Source organism: Epinephelus moara, chromosome 21 (genome assembly GCF_006386435.1).
Source record: "Epinephelus moara isolate mb chromosome 21, YSFRI_EMoa_1.0, whole genome shotgun sequence".
Classification (NCBI taxonomy): Eukaryota; Metazoa; Chordata; class Actinopteri; order Perciformes; family Serranidae; genus Epinephelus; species Epinephelus moara.
Genome location: NC_065526.1, coordinates 31,588,138 through 31,604,384, shown reverse-complemented (window position 1 = coordinate 31,604,384; position 16,247 = coordinate 31,588,138). Strand labels below are relative to the sequence as shown.

Below are 16,247 nucleotides of genomic sequence, written 5' to 3'. Positions count from 1 at the left end.
CTGTCATTGTCCTCACCTTTTTCATTTGACTTTTAGTTTATGTAGGTCTGCTGGTATTGATGATTATTTTGATTTCATTTTCAGCACTGCAGGGCTAAAGGAAGAAAAGACAAACAAAGCTGCTTAAGACAAAAAATGTAAAGAGCAGATTTGACAATAATCATCTGCTTGGACGTTAGTAGCACAGCCTACACTGACATCAGTGGTCAGTCATCAGTCTTCCAAAGTACTTGCATTCCCATGCAAAACTTAAGTATCACAATTTTCTGCAAGTCCCACAATTTTATGGGACAGACATCTGAGAGAAACTGATTATCTTTGTTGTAACTAGTTCTTTTACATCAACATCTGAATAGTGGGAAGTGTAGTGCAAGGCCATCTGACATCACATGATCTGTCATACTCATTTTTATAAATACAACAAGCATCATTTCAAGTGCTGCTATGACAATATGCATGGTCAGGTGCCTCAGGCTTTGTATAACTGCTTATGAAAGACTGCCCTCTGCTGTTCATTTGTATAATAACATCTGCCTCACACAAAAATGTCTCAGATCTTTACCAGTGATGCACTTCTCTGGTGTATATAACATTTATTATTATAAATATTACTTAATATATATATTATATGTTGTACAATAGGCTGAAGCTACTGAAGGAAGCAGTTATGCTTCTCTGTTCACAGGTATTTTCAACATAAGGAAGGTTTCTTCACAAAGTGATCCATGTCCAGCCATTTACACACAACAACAGGAAGCCAGACTGTTCATAAAACTACCTCACAAACTAAAGCAACTCTCTGGGTTGAAAAGTGAAGGCTGGTTGGTAGTTGGCATCTGGACCTTACTGTATGCCAGAGCTACACACTGTAAACTATCTGGCTGTACCTTTACAGTAATTCACTAGCTTCTAGTTGCATTACTTTCACAGTAAGTTACTGCATCATTTTTACAGTAAATTATTGTGAAAAGACAGTTGTATGCTGTGATCTCACAGTAGTTATGCCTGCATATTACTGTCATTTAGCAGTATGCTGTGGTAAAATTACAATATTTAATTGTCACCTCACAGTCATAGCCCATTGCATTAGTGTGATGTTACAGTATGTTCCTATAAAGTTACTGTATTTTACTGTAATCTCACATTTAAACTCCATATATTACTGTGATTTAGCAGTGTACAATCATTCTATTTACCTGCATGAATTTCACAATACAATTCTGAATATGGTTAAATATCATAGTTGTGGCCTTTAGGGTCATAATAGTGTAATTTAATGTGAAATATTACGGTTACATATTGTAATAATTTGCAGCGCATGCACGGCCAATCATATCTGGGATGCACGTCTACAATCATTTGAACAAATCAGGTGACACCACCTGCAGCAGTAAGCATGTCCACACATGTTGAGGATAAAGTTATTAGATTACAACTATTACAAAATGCAAAAATACATGACTTCATTTAACTTGATTTAATTTGAAGCATTGAAGCTTTTTTTTCCCATCATTTGTGTTTAATTTATTTTTCATTCCTTTTATCTTATTCTCTGTAACATATATGCTAGAATTATTAACATTCCATGTGTGAGCAAGTGTACATCTTACAGATATGTCTCTAAAGTGTATAATTCCATTGATAGTAATAATAATAATCTAATAATTTGTCAAACGAAACAAACAAAATGCTGCTTCATGTAGAGGAGCAGAGTGTACAGTTTCTTGTCTGGAGGATGTATTGAGCCATTTCTTTTGTTATGCTTAAGTTTCCCCACTAGATGTCCTCTTTGGTTTAGTTTCTGCATGTAGAGTATCTGTTAATCAGGCTCATTATGCACACCTGTTTTAATTAGTTGTGCTTGTATTCAAGCTATTTAGGTCCCTTTATTGCTTGAATATTGCCATGGCATCTCCCAGTCCTCGCTTTCTTGTTATAATGAAACCATCTAGCTATGCTTTTGTCTCCAGAGGTGAAATTACTGAAAGCTTTTGACTGTGTTTTTGAAGTCACTGAGGAAAAGAAGTCACTGAAATCATTTATGTTACATTTCTCTGCAAATGAGTTACACACTGATTTTGAGGTTTCTTTCTACAGACTTGAATAAAATGTGCTCTGACACAGACAGACCGATGGGGATTTTTGTACTATTCAAGTGTTACAGTGAGAGTGACAGCGAGTCAGCATGCACGACACCAGGACCCTGAAATGAAAGTAGCTAAACTGAAGTCAGCCATTATTAATTCTGTTTTTATGCCTGTACTTTTCCTACTGTGGCATGTTGAAATGTCTTTTAAGTCCTATCAGGTCTACATATCCTTGAACATACTGTATTTTAATAGGCCGTTTTCACAGCAGACATTTTGATCTGCGTTACTGATAACACTAATGAAGGCTTATTTCTATTCAAGCGTCCCAGTTCAAGCTGTGACAGCGAATTGGCAGCTGAAGCATTTAAATGGAATTCAGCCATGTTTCATTTTATAATTTACACCTCTGCTTTTCCAACTGTGAAAAATTATATAATGAGTTGTATTTAACGTAGGCTACCCACTTCAACTGTTTGTACTAAAATTGATCACAGAGATGTTTTATTTGAGTTAATTTGTGTGTAGTTTAATAGTTATAGTTTAAACAGGAGCTTGTGTAGCAGCAGTGATAGCATGTATTCCAGTGATCAGTGACTTGTCATGCAGGGGCTGCTGTTAGCCACACAGAGGCAGCATAACACCATGGTGACTGTGAACACACCACTCCTGGGAGCTGGGTTTAATACAGTGATAAATCAATGCTAAACAAGCAGGAGAGCAAACCATTAGAGGAAATGAAATGGCAAAAGAGGCAGTGAAAAACAAAATACAAGCTTAAAGTAGACATTCAGAATGTTTCTTACTAGTGGAAAACACACAGTTACAAAACTGTCAATGATAGACCTGGGACCATCTGGTTCGGTTTCCTTTGAGTCTAAAACGTATAAAATGCCTTTAAAACCATGTTTCATTTCCAGTATCAAGCCTGCAGCACTAACAGCAAGAATTTAACAGCACGGAAAGCACAGGCAGAACTAACAATATAAATGGGTCTGCACTGCCAATCACTGTTAGTCACACTTGTGATTTTTCTGCAATGACATGTCAAAATGTCCTTCATTAGACACTGCACACTTCTTATTTGACTGTCACATCCACAGATTATATGTCAAAACACTCTAACTGGTGTATTTAATTCTCACGCCAGCAAATAGTCTGTTGTGGATTCTTAAACTACCTAAATGTATTTTTAGTCAAGTAAAATTTGTAAGGATGACACTTTTCTGCAATTTATTTTCTGCCAAGTTCTCTCTACTGTTTTGGCAGTTTCATCATTCTGACCATAACTGTAACCAAGATGAAAACATTATTTCTTTAGCACCCAAGCACTGATGAGATTTTGATATAATTATAAGGAAGACTCAGGGGAATTGTACTGTGCAGTACAGGAGGACTTTGTTCGAGTGACTAAAAGCAAGTGGCTAATCCTGAGTGTTTTGGCTCTTCATTATTCCATCTTGAGTTGTTGGACTGATTCAAAGTGACACCAAGATAAATCAGTATGAGGCAACTGGAAGGAAAGTCTCTAAATTAGGTCCCTAATTTGGCACCAAGATCTACAGAAATTGTTGGTTCCTGTCATGGTAATTGCAGTACTCTGTATGTTCCTGAAGAATGATTATCATATGTATTGACCTCATTTATCATGACTATAGCTCTGACTCATTAAAGAGGTACTTGTACTTAGCACCTTTAAGGCAGCTTAGATCAGGGTAATTATGGCCCTGCTCACACCTGGTATTAACATGCGTCTAGGGTGATCTGATCACAAGTGGACTACTCCAAGTACGTCACTTCACACCTGGCATTAGAATGCATCCTTCCATGTGTCTCAAGTGACTACTGGGGATCAAATCTCACTTTCCCGGTCTCTCAAAGACCAATGCAGCAATTCAAGAAGAAGAAGAAGAAGAAGAAGAAGAAGAAGAAGAAGAAGATGACCAAGAGGGACTTCCCAAAAAGTTTGGAAAGACGTTGTCGCATGGGCTAAATCAAAACAATACAAATTGGATCTTTTCCTGGCAGTGTTTCAGTCGGACAATATCAGCCAAGATGTTTGATGATCTCGTCATATATCTCTATGGGAATGTGTATGTACTTCTACCTACGCAGAGGACATCAGCAGGTAGGTGGCTGGCCTAGTAGTTGGTCTGCCAGTATGGCCCAGGAAACATTAGCATTGCACACACTGCAGTAAGAATGTGACCATGCGGCCCAAAAGTGTTGCGAGCGAAAAATGTCAAGACACATTGAGGATGTATTGGGTGCATCAGACCTGTACTTAGAGCTATCCACTTGTAATCCGATCACCCAAGAAGCACGCTAATACCAGGTGTAAACAGGACCTATACAAAGTTTGGGCCCCAGTCAATGCCCACATGTACAATACATCACACACACGTTTCAAATACATTTTTCATACAGTGAAAATAAATGGCACCCAGTGAATTATTTGGACTGTTTATTGCTTCTGTAATGTGAATGGTTTTCTAAATATGACTGATGGTATTTTTAATTGTGGATCTCTGGTTTTGAAAGATCAAGCTGGCTGGCACACATCCACCCTCACATCCATTCTCTTCATCTGTTGCTGGAAAATGTGACAGCATTTGGAGAAATGCCGAATGAAATTTCAAACTGAGTGTGCTGGAGCCCTCGGTCCTTATCTATTATTCTGTACACAAATCTGCAGACGAGGATAAGACTTCTCTTCCGAGCCACTTGTGGAAAATACTAATTAGCAAAAACAGGTTTGTGTATCTGTCTTTGTTTTAAATATTGGTTATATAGAGAAACAATGAAAATGGAGAAGTCCAATCACAAGACTTATTAGGTCACTGCTTTATATTTATGCACTGAGTAATAGCTGTTGTCGGTTACTTCCTCTTATTTATAAAAGGTCTAGTTCTTCAAACAGTCTGAAATCTGTAAAAATCCACTTTCAGAGTGTGTCACTCAGATGTTGCAACTTTTGAATTAACAGTCTGTCAATGACACTCACTGTCAAAAGCAATTGTCCAGGGCCACACAGGTGTAAAAATGAGCAGAGGTTTAAGTTGTCTGATTTCTATTCTCCACACACTGTTCCACTGTGCGTCACATCGCTGCATCTGCATGCTGAATTACACTGATTGCCTCTCTGTTGTCAGCAATGAGAGCTTTGGGGTTTCAGAGATCGACGGCAGACAACCCTTTCGAATGTTATCAGCCTGTTAAACGGATGTTATCTGCTGTTATCAGAATTATTATACTGCTTCAGACGGGGAAAACTGCACCTCCGTTCTATTGGGTTTAGGTGCAAAAAATAATGGGTTAGATTTCGGAAAAGATCATGGTCTACGGTAAGTGATACTCAGCTTATGATCGTGTGTCAACTCCGGCCCCCAATAGTGTCTGGTGGCTCGCTGACCATTTTCTAATTCACAATAAAAATAAATTGATTCACAATGGTATTTCTTAGTACAATAAAACAGAGCTTGTTTATCAACAAAAAAAGGTGACTGGGCCGCCCAATAGAGGTATGAGCTGAACCTGAGCAGAGCAACCATCTGCTGTTGATCAATGAATGTACTGCAGTGTTCACAGCTTGACCTTTTAGTGCCAGATCTGTGTGCCATGGTACCCCAACAGAAGGGATATCAAAAATGGGAACAGTGCAGAACGATTCCATTGGCTCCATCCACAACTTTTCACAGTAGAAACGCAAAAAAAACCGTACCGAACTGAACCGTACTGTACTGCTCGGTGGAAATGGGGCTTTTGACACCTTTTATACTGCTTCACCTCACTGCCTCCCTTTTCCTCCAACATAATTACTACAACCACTAGAGGTCGCTGCCTAACAATAAATGTAAATGTAGGCGGTAGAGTGGGGCCACGCTTCCTCAGATCAAAGCTGTGCAGCCATTCATTCTGTGTCACTCATTTGTACATATAAAAGTGACATAAATAGTTTTCTAAAGAGTGAAAAAGAGAGCCTTACAGCTCACAGCTGGCCAATCATGGCGTGAAGTGGATGCAAAAGTCTTTCAAGTCTTTGTATTCATTCCTGGGGCCCTTGCAGATCAGTGGCTGTGATAGCATCTCAAATATCAGTGACAGCCTTCCTGCTCACGTGCTATTTTAGACTGATGGACCTGTGTTTTATTTGATATATGTCAGGGGTCCCCAGCTTGCTTTGGCTGGGGGCTACTTATGCGAAATGACAGATGGCCAGGGGCCAGTTACAAAAGCCACACACAGGTCAGATGTATGCAAGGGCGTTTCTTGGAGTTGAGGACATTCTCAATTTAGTCTGGACCTCTGTTGGGGGTCTTGGGGACCCTCCCCTGCCACTTTTTTGATAAACCAGTTTTATTTTGATGGTTTTTATGCACCCTGGCACCATATTTCCAGTAAAGTCAAAAAACAAATCCCAGTTTTAATCAATTTATTTTCATTGTGAATTGAAAAATGGTTGGGGAGCCACCCAGCATGCTGATCACTTGTCTATGTTCTCATCCCTACAAGCAAATAATTCCCTGAATTAACTCCTTTTATGAGCATCTCCGGAATACTGTCAACCCTGCACAACAATTTTTACTCATTTTACTGTGTCACCCTTGATGGCCTATGTAAATAAAAATAAATAAAAACTATATTATGCAGCAAAAGTGCCCTCTTGAATGCTGTTATGGTTGAAAAAAAATATTAAGAGCCCTCTAGGGTGCCCTTACAGTGCTGAAAACATGATGTAGTGCCCTCTTTAGTTGCCTTAAGAGTGATGTATGGTGCCCTATGTAGTTGGTGCCCTTTTTTATTTTTTTTTTCTCATCCCTGCCCCTCAGGCGGCCTGAGTCCGCCACTGCTGAGGAGCTCATTTTAGACTCTGGTTCCTCTTATCAAAATGTAAGCAAGGTTTTTAAACTCCTAAAAATGTACTTGGGTTTCTGCTTGTATTGTATGGTATGTGAATGCCCTGTGTTTCACAGGCAACCCATCCAGGGTGTACCCTCCATGCTCCAGCCCAGATTTGCAGTTTAGAGGAAGCATCCACTGACTGGAAAAATACAACAGTAAATCCAGTTGCCCTTGAAGTAGCACTTAATACTGTATGAAGTGGATGACTGACAATCTCATAGTTAAAGCTAAAATTACTGCTAATAGTGACTGCAGTAATTTACCTTGTGGTTGTATTTCATGAAACTGGATTTACATCCCAGCAAGAAGAAGACAGAAGATCATTTATATCTGTGAGTCATTTGCACCGTCAGTGTTATAACAAGGTACGTGATGAGCATTTTAATCACCAGCTGAGATTATTTCTTTAACTGAAAGTCTACATTGCGTATTAAACCACTTTGTAACATGACCCTGTCTCTAGTTCACTTTAGTGGGAATGGTAGATTAGTATTCTGTGGGAGTGCATGTGTGTGTTGTCAAGGAGGCAAAGCTATGTGTGCCCCTATAGCCGTGTTTACCTAACCCAAGGGATTCTGGGTCTTGTCAATTGTCACTGGGTCAGAAGTTAAACTGCACGCTCAGTGTGTCTGGGAAGAAAACCACAGCAATAACCAAAAAGTCTTCATAAAATGATTTAACTTAAAGTGACAGTGTGTCTTTACAGTAATTCTAACATCTGTATACATTAAAAAACAAAGTCAAACATATAGATCACATGTAGAATCCTAAACATACACATTGAGGGGGCAGTCTCTCAGACATGCCATTCCCTAAACACGTAACTATTTTACCTTTAGGTCAAAGAAAGGGTGCAGAGAGAAAAAAAAACGCTTGTTACTGTAAATACCCAAGGAAACTTTCAGGCCACTTAGTCTCTTCTCTATAAAAGAAAAGGCTCTTGCATTAGCTTTTCATAACAATACCAAAAAAGAGAAGTAATCCCATTAAATGCAAACTAATATTGTTCCGACAAGTTATCTTGTAAAGTTTATGGAGTTATGCAACGTCTTGCATAATTACGTATTTTTTCACAGCAGCATAATACAGGGATTATGATAGTGAGTGGCAGGAGGGACCATAATATACCATGTCTGTCAATGAAAGTCGATGGCACACATAGTGTCCTCTACCTTTGTTTGTTGCCAAGTCAGACTGAGAAAACAGAGCTCCTCCTGACAGCAAAGACCATATTTGTCCAAGCTGAATAAATACACTTTGGATAAGACCTAATCGTCCATATACCCAACTTGGCTTCTGTTACTTTCATTCATTCCAAACATAATTACAACATGATTGGTGTTCCTACTTTCCCCACCTGTCATGTTGATTTTTCAGTCTGTGATGTCTTGCTTCTGCCCCAATGCCTGTCCACAAACCTACAACATACAGATGAAAGGTGGAGTTTAAATAAAACATGACGGCATATGAGGAGGAAATTTTTTCCAGATGACAAATACAACACACAAATCCTGTGTAGGGCATGGACGACTGAATATACAGTCAACCCATGTTTGATCATTGATACCGGACTGTATCTGTAGCACTCGCAAACTTCCTTGGTTTTCCTGGGCACTGCCAAAGATGCTTCAGTACAGGAGTGATACTGCCCGGCACTGGGGACTGAGGGGATTGTGAAGTTTACAGATGAGCTCAGATTTCACCAAAGAGCAGCATTAAAACTGGCCTAACAACATTGAGTTTTGACAGAAGTCTGCAAAACTGAATTTCTTGCAAATTCAGTTACAGCATGTCACTGGTATGTTAGTCCAAAAATAACTAGCAGTTACCACATATTTCCATAATGATGGACATTACAGTTTCTTTTGAGTGTTAAAATGAGCATTTAATGCACAAATATGCACAGTTTTTTAATGATAAAACTTTATACAAATAACATTTGATTTAAATAAACTGTGTGGCTGTTTATCTACACCTTAAAGGGACAGTTCACAAATCAAAATTCCTCTTACCTTAAGTGCTATTTTTCAGTCTACGTTGTTCTGGTGTGAGCTGCAGAGTGTTGGAGATGTTGAGATGTGTAGAGATTTCTGCTTTCTCTCCAATAAGATGGAACTAGATGGCACTAAGCTTGTGGTGCTCAAAGTGCCCAAAATTAAAAAAAAACATAATAAAAATAAAACATTTGAAAAACTCAACAGCAATGCCTTTTTCCAAAAATCATGACCGGCTTACTCAAGATAATCCACAGACCTTGTTGTGAGCAGTTTCATGTAGGAACTATTTTCTTTTTACCGAGCTACACTTGCTAACCATATCACTGCGCAGAAGGAAGCGTGCATCTATACTGCTAGCTGAAAAAGTACCTCTGAGCTAGCTAATGTTACTGGTCAGACAAGGAGGATGCCATTAATGGTTACATCTTGCACTGTCACAAGGAGAAGCCACTTGTCCACGAGTAGATGCATGCTGCTTTCTGCGCAGTGATATGGTTGGCAGATGTAGTTCGGTAGAAAGAAAATAGTTCCTACATGAAACTGCTTACAAAAATTTCTGTGGATTATCTTGAGTAACCGGGTCATGATTTCTGGAAAGAGACATTGCTGTTGAGTTTTTCAGATGTGTTTTTTTGGCTCTTTAAGCACCACAAGCCGAGTGCCATCTAGTCCCATTATATTAGAGAGAAGGCAGACATCTCTATGGCTGATATGTCCAACACTCAGCAACTCACACCAAAACAATTTACACTGATGAGAACGACAGTTAACAGGACAAATATGTATTATTGATTTTGCGGTGAACTGTTCCTTTAAAGCTGCACTTACCAACATTTTTATGTCAACAATGACTCAAATTACTATGTGTAACTAATATGTCATCCATGGATAAATGACAGCATCAGTCACCAGAGGCGGTTTTTGATGATTTACATAACTTTTGATGCACCGTGTGCTCTTTCGAACACTTCCCTCTCTTATCTGTGAAAATGCCACCTGCTCTGTTTTCTGACATTCAGTTATGTAACTTCCACTTTTGGTATACGTTTCTTAAGATAACAGAAATATTTCCATCCAAGTACGGCTGCACACTTATGATAACCATGAAACAAATGGAGGTAAAACTAAGGTGGGGCTGAGGGGACCAGCATGATTATTTGTAAATTGTATTTTTTTCTATTTGTAATTTGTATTTTTCTAATATATTTTTGTCTATGTGAACTGTAAAGTGTTTCGAGACCATGTTTATGGTGATTTTACACTTTAAATAAAGCTGAATTGAATTGAAATTATGAATGGAACGTAAAACCCTTGGCTTCTAAAACCCTGTAAAGTTTCAAGGAAGTTAAACCCACAGAAGTTTGAGGCACTTGGCCTTATTTTATCAGAGGAAATGAATATAATGCTAAGCAAAAATCATAATTTGACCACCTTTGACCAAGATTCCCCATACCCTTGCCTCTACATGTTTTCACTTTTTGATACAAAACTTGTTTTTAAAGCTTCAATGACTCTTTTTGCAATTGGATTGTATATTTATTTAGAGTTAAACTTGTAGCACATTGCTATTACATCCTTAAAAAAATCTGCTCAAGGTTAGGGAGACAATTGTAGAAGAAGTATTTAGAGCCTTTGAGTAAAAGTAGCAATTCATTATACTGTAAAATACATCTACTTTCAAATAGCATTATGTTCCCATCCCAGTGGGGAAAAATTGCCCCTGTAACTCATGTTTTGTTCTATATGACACCATTAGAGTGTTCATAATGATGCATTAATGCACAAGCAGCATTTTACTGTTACAGCTGATTACAATTTCAGATCTGAATGGTGGTAAGGGTCCCTAAAGACAAAGCTTTTTGCAATATAATATGTTGTTTTATGTTACATATTAAAAGAAGCAACTATTTCCAATACTGGAAAGAAACCAGGGCTGTGAGAAGGAATTTGTTTATTTTTTAATAACACAATTTGTTTGGAGGGTGTCATAAACCTTTGCGGTGTCCTTTCAAAAATGTACTTTAAATGACTTTTTCCAATCTTAAGGGAATTAAGGATACATTTAAATATTGTGACACATTTTCTAAGAGTTACCATTAGATTTTGTGGGCAATTAAAGCATTTGAGCTAGTGCAAAATTTTCTGATTGCCACCCCAAAATGTGTAAGCCCCTCACCTCCCTCCTCTCACCCCCAGCCAGCCTCTGACCATCACCGCGCCTGCATGCGTGTCTCCTCCTCCGCCGCCTTCCCCAGCAGCCCTACAACCTGATCGGTCCAAAATAAAGAACAAGGTAAAGCCTGCATCTGCATGCCCAAAACCTCCGGAGTTCCATCATCCATTCCTCGGCTGCATCTGTCATCCGTCACACATTTCTCTATTATCTTCCGTGTGGACGCCCCGAAGCTTCCATGCATCTATCAGCACAGTGGCACACTGTAGCCGAGGCTACCACACCTGTCTGGAGCATCGCATTGACTCATTACCTCTGCCTTGTCACTGGGCTGTAAGAGCATTCGCATTATCATCAAAGCACACTGTAAATAGGGGATATCAGACGCAATCACATCTGATTGCACTGCTTGCAAACTGCCTGCAAACACACACACTCACACACCACAAAGCCCCAATCACCAGGGTCTCTGTGAGGGATCGTTGCGGCATGCTTATAACAAAAGAATGAGCAACACATGCATTCATTCATCCACTGAACACGTGGAGCTTCACACGAACACTAAAATGTGTTATTTGTGCAAGGAGCGTCACTGCCGGAAAACCTGTATAATAGGATATCGTTATTTAAATACTCCCATAATATCACTGTGTGTGTGGCTCTTAAGTTCAAGTCGCCTCATCAAGGTTTTTATTTCATGCAGAATTACAGTTGGTACTTAATTACTTTTACCTATAATTAAGAAATACTTGAGCACATCTTAGTGGCAGCTTCTCTGAATAAGCCAGCAGGGAGACAGATTGATAGAACAGCCCTCAGCACCGAGTGTCTCTGACAGGTTGTGTGTCACCACACAGGCAGCCCTCACATGTTGCTTACCCCCCGCCTTTTTTAGAGTTGAGAAAGGAGGTGCTTAAGGAGAAGTTGTTGAACCGGCTGTGACCGAAGAGGGAGGGAAGACCAAGGTGACGCAACAACCATTAAGGCAATATTGGCGGAAAGAAGCCCCAGCTTATGAACCAGTACACTCAGGGTTGAAGACGAGAGCTCACCTGCACGGTAAGACATCACCTTTATATGAGGGAGACACTTTGATGGGTTTTAATCTTAATGTTCTGCTTTCTGACTGAATAATGGGATATGATGTCATTATATACTGCATAACAAGCAGCTATAAGTTTGATGATGAGGCTGTGAAGGTGTCAGAATGATCTAGCTATTAGAAAAAAACAAAACAAAACAAAAAAACATTCAACACGTGTCCATGAAGTGGACATTCAATATTTTGACGCAAAGTAGTAAAGCAGTTATTTTATCTGAGCAGTCAAAACCACGTGGCACTGCTCGTGGTCTCCCCCACCTCCGTGTTGTGACCGCTTATGTGAAAGAAGACTGAGATGGGGGTTGAGATGAAGGTTGGGGATTTGCGTGTTGAAACAAACACTTCCTGTCACGGAAAATAATTTATTTTCACATATGAGATATTATGTAGGCTAAGCAGACCTTGCATATAGACAATTCACCACAAAACCTCCTTTATAGGGATCCTAAAATCTGATATAGATGTGATGGAGAATTTACTAAATTTGATTGATAATCTGTCTACAATTACATCAATATTATAGCCAGATAGATAATGGACTTTTTAAGAAAAACATGTCCATATCAACATTTGGTGAACATTACTAGTTTTATTTGACATAAATACATAACATAAATAGAGATGAACCCACTTTTGCTCTCAATACTGATTCTGAGATATACATTTAGATTGGTGTATAGCCTGCTGAATGTGTTTTTTTTCCTTTCTCCTTTTCCTTTTAAATTTCTTTTGACCTCACATTATCAATTTCATTTATGGAGCACCAAAACCGAAAAAAAAGTCAGGAAAGGGTCCTCAGACCAGTCCAAAATATAACTGATTACCTCTAAATATATTTAAGTATATTATTTATTTTTATTATAAAAGGCAGATAAAAGGAAGTATGTAATTCAACACCACATTTGTCGCTATACATCACTTATTATCTGTGCCAATACCGATCCTGTGTGTTGGATTAGTGCATCCTCCTATTGATAACCCTAACCTTTAACTTATATTTCTCATAAGGATCTTGATTATTATCAGTCAATACAGCCTATTGGTCTGGACAATTTACCAGTCAGGCTCTAATCAATATATAAAATAATATAAATAATCTGGAATCATAGCGAGAGCTAATATGGCCATTGCTTTATTATGTGTTATGTGTTTTAAAGTGACCCTGTTTAATTTCTTTGTACTTTCAAAGCAGTCATTAGAGCTGAAGAAATGAGTGGATTAATTGATACATTTTTAAGAAAAAACACCAAAAAGTCACTATATCCAGCTACTCAAAGTTTCCCATTTTTATATCATTTAAAATTGGAAATTTTGGAGGTTTTGGTTTCTTGGTCAGACACAACAAGGGAAATGGTAAGCTTTTGTTTTTTGCTATTTACTGTCTTTTAATTAATCAAGAAAATAGCTGGCTGACTAATTGATAGTGAAAATGATTCTTATTAATATGTTCTATACATTTCAGCTGTATTCTTGTGACATAACCAAATTGGCCACTGGACTGAATGGTAAAAGTAGGGTATGTCAACAGAAGTTGTGCATGCATGAATGGCAGCAACCCCAGCCCCCGACACATGCACACATGCACACATGCACACACCACCCCCGTCCCACCATATCCTTATCCACACACAGGAGGGCCTTTCTTTCATCCAGCCTCAGAGGTTCTGTTTGCTTTCCTTAGGCGGTATCTGTAGGTAGCACAATTTTGCGCATGTCGAAAGGACAGGGAGGTAAGTATCAGTATTTGTTGCTGGACTAAAAAATTTAACAGTCTTGCAACTGGAAATTACACTTAAAGTTTCTCTTCACTTTGTCTTTAAGTCACTCAGATCAACCGCAGATTTTCGTTTGAGGTTAGGTTAAGCAGCAGATGGATGAGGAACAGATCTGTCACCAGTTCTCCTTGCTGCACTTCTCACCCAGCAAAGCTCATACTGGTTCAATATGTAGGTTCAGGTCAGGTACTGACAATAGAAGAAACTCAGCCATGGGGTCTCTGATGAAAATGCAGGGAAGAGAATCTACAGTACCTACAGCTGTGACAAAGGTCTGATTTGATGCCTTTTCAACTATGACTGAAATTATCACACACAGAATTTGAAACATCAGACATCAGAGGCTGGCGACATCATCTGCCAGCTTACTGATTAATAGAGTGGTCCTCTGCAGAGAAAGTCAGGGGAAGTGAGGGTATTTAGAGGAACCTTTAACACTGGCAAAATGATAGAGTGCCTCACTTCCACCTCAGGGTGTTGTCATCAGATTAAAATTTCAGGTAGTGAAGTTCTAAGAGATATATTCAGGTGATTCAGATTCGTCTCCTTCACCCTGCAGCCTCAGGGCCTTAACGTCCTCTCTTTTTGGACTGTAAGGTTATTGAAATTTGGTCATAGGGATGTAGAGAGGTTATGACCAATAAAATACAGTCAAAGGTAGAGCTAAGCTACACTAATCAATATTTTGTTTTTACAAACAATGGATGAAATTACTCCATGCATGATGAAAGATGGCGCTTGTACTGACAAAGAAGCAAATAATTATTACTGGAAGCTGCGGTTGCCCCCAGCTGTATGGGGAACTTTAGGGCTTTTTAGCACATTGTTTTGGTTTTATGGCTGCACATATATTGTTTTGGTTCACTCACCCATCAACCCTGTTTCTAGCAGGAGAAGGCAGCTGTTTTCAAACTTTTCAGTACAAAATCTCAGACTGCGTAGCACCGAACTGCGGAAAGACAAGGTTAGCATCTAGCTGGTGAACATAGCGGAGCATTTAACAGCTGTAACAGTGCCAGATGTTTTTCTGTGTTGGTGCAGACCAAAACAGAGCTAAAAGGAGGGTGAATGTTGGACTTGCATTCCTCAGGTGAACAGACACATGACTCCAAATGAATGTTCAGATCATTCTGTGTCTGCTGGATGTGCAAATATTTGTTATCAAATTTACCATAATTAAGGGCACGGCCACCAATGAGTGATATTAACACTGGCAGATATTCGCCTGCCAATCTCTTCCATTTTATGCAAACAAAACAAATAAAACATTCAGTTTTATTGGCAAAGCAAATTCACATCTTTACATTGCACTGAGTTCAACTGTGGTAAAGTTTGACTGGCAAAGGTGCAGCCTCAACCAATAGCACAGAAGTATGTGTGGAGGAGACATTGATTGTTGCCGTATTTAATCAGCTGTTATTGTATATATATTGGCCATGAAAAATACAAACTGCCCACGTGAGAGGTGCCTCGTGGCTGGCAGTGAATTGGGAGACAGGCATGGTTTGTAAGTAAATGGAAAATGTACAATTAAAATTTGGTATTTATTAGCAAACTAGCTTGTTAGCTGATGTCAGGCACTGCCCACATTCACAAGCACGAATATCGCCTCACCAGGCTTGCCTGCTTTCGCTCATGTGTGACCGTACCCTATAATGCTTCATTTTAGGGTGTTCATATGTCAGTGTTGTGTTTGTTTTGCTCCCTCAGAGTGTCTAAAATCAGTTAATGCAGATTAAAGGTTTCACAAAAACAGTTGGTTTAGAGCCTGGAAGGTTCTCAGCCGCAGTTGATAATGGCCAACAGTAGTTGGTTGTTTGAGGCGGTATGCACATCTGGTTGTCCAGCTTGAATTTTGGACATGGACAATGTCTATTCACCTCCCCAAACTTGACACCTCTACTATACAAAGGACAATCTACTTCCATATCTAGAACATTGGCATTATTGGACATATACAGTGGTGTGAAAAAGTGTTTGCCCCCTTCCTGATTTTTTACTTTTTTTGCATGTTTTCCGCACTTAAATGTTTCAGATCATCAAACAAATTTAAACATTAGTCAAAGATAACACAAGTAAACACAAAATGCAGTTTTTAAATGAAGGGTTTTATTAATGAGGAAGAAAAAAATCCAAAGCTACATGGCCCTGTGTGAAAAAGTGTTTGCCCCCTAAACCTAATAACTGGTTGGGCCACCCTTAGCAGCAACT

The 16,247-nt window shown here is 39.0% G+C and overlaps 1 protein-coding gene across 1 annotated transcript in view; it reads left to right on the top strand.

Annotated features, from left to right (window-relative positions):
- Positions 1-12,078: 12,078 nt before the first annotated feature.
- Positions 12,079-16,247, top strand: part of slc6a9 (solute carrier family 6 member 9) — a 91,251-nt gene continuing 87,082 nt past the window's right edge. Inside the window, exon 1 of the mRNA XM_050075126.1 lies at positions 12,079-12,218. The gene's annotated coding sequence lies outside the window, so the exon portion shown is untranslated. The remainder of the gene's footprint in view (positions 12,219-16,247) is intronic.